Genomic DNA, 1,638 nt, shown 5'->3' with positions numbered 1-1,638 from the left:
AGCTCTGCCATCGAGAGCATCATCACATACGGTCTCACAGTATGGCAACATAGGCTGCTCGGTAGCGACAGTAGCTGACAAAAAGGCCCTTGACAGGGTCATTAAGTCAGCAGGAAAAATCATAGACTGCTCCCTTCCCTCACTGGGGAACATTGCTGACACCCGTTATCTTTCCCGAGCAATAAATATCATAAAAGGCTCCTCCCAGCCTTCCGCCACCTCATTGACCTGATGCCAGGAAGGAAGTGCAGCACTTTCACTCAGCACTATATCCTGCTCTCTGTAAAGTCTGTATGTTGTGTCTTTCCTACCTGATGTGATATATCTTTGTGTTGTACAACGCGTGGTTTCATCATGTGACTGTATGTTTGGCTCTTTGTTTTTTTTAATAGGTAATATGAAACATAACCGCACAAAAGATTAGTAAAGCTGCCCATTACATTTGAGTTGCATCAGAAATCATCGAAAATTGTTTCTTGACTTTTTGACACACAGCATTTGATATAAACTATTTTCTTCATTTAGATTTGTTAGCATATTTTTTTCTTTTTACCTAGTCATTAATTTAGCCCTATAACTTGCGCTTAATCTAATATGACAGTTTAAAAAGAGTAAACGCTTCAATAAAGGCATAAAAGGTGCCATATTTTAACAGAGTTGTATTTAGCCTTTTAAGGCCGTTTTACTTAAACCTGTCTCACATTTCTCGTCCTTTTAAGCATTGTATCATCTTAAAACCCTTTACTTACCAGCCTGTTCTCTGGCTTCTGCTCTCAAATGACATGTGCTCCCTGTGTGCGTGTGTGTGCGTGTGCATGTGCTTTACAGCTGTATCGTTCAGTCTTTATCAACTAGTCAGTTTAAAACGTAAACATATAAAAACACATCTATCTATTTATTATCTGTCCGAGCTTAATCTGATCAGGGTTACGGGAATCATCTAGAGTTTATCTCGGCTCTCTTTGGGACAAAGGTGGATTTTTCCTAAATAAAAATATTGTTTAACAGAAGTGTTGTTTTAGGTAATGAGGGATGACGACCAAGTTTATCCATGAATGTTGGCTAAAAGCTATAACATTGTTTAAAGTGATTTGGATATGTCTGTCTGCCTTGTGAATATTTAGTGGCAATGATATAACTATATATATGTGTGTGTGTGTATATATATATATATATATATATATATATATATATATATATATATATATATATATATATATATATATATAGATATAGATATAGATATATATATATATATTATATAGATATATACAATGTGTGTGTAACTCTGCCACTAGGGGTCACTGTGGGACTAATACAGCATCCCAGGCCCTTCTGCCTAGTATTAATTTTTATGTTTTTGGATATTTGCTGTTAGTTTTATCCCACCTTGAAAAGGCGACACCTTCTGTATGTTTCCTTGTTTTTTATCAGGTCCATCCTGTATTTTACCGTGTTTTTAGGATTGTTTAACTAGGTATATTTTTAAATCACTGGAGACACTGGGTAATCCCATCCAGTTGATGTCTGTATGATAATGTTAATTATCACATGTTGCATCACTGAAAGAAAATGAAAAGCAAGAACTCTTTGATTGCTTTGAATCAAGTCTTTGGGGTCAGGTTACAGATACAGTGC

Source organism: Cololabis saira, chromosome 8, assembly GCF_033807715.1.
Source record: "Cololabis saira isolate AMF1-May2022 chromosome 8, fColSai1.1, whole genome shotgun sequence".
Lineage (NCBI taxonomy): Eukaryota > Metazoa > Chordata > Actinopteri > Beloniformes > Belonidae > Cololabis > Cololabis saira.
Note: the sequence above shows the minus strand (reverse complement) of the source record.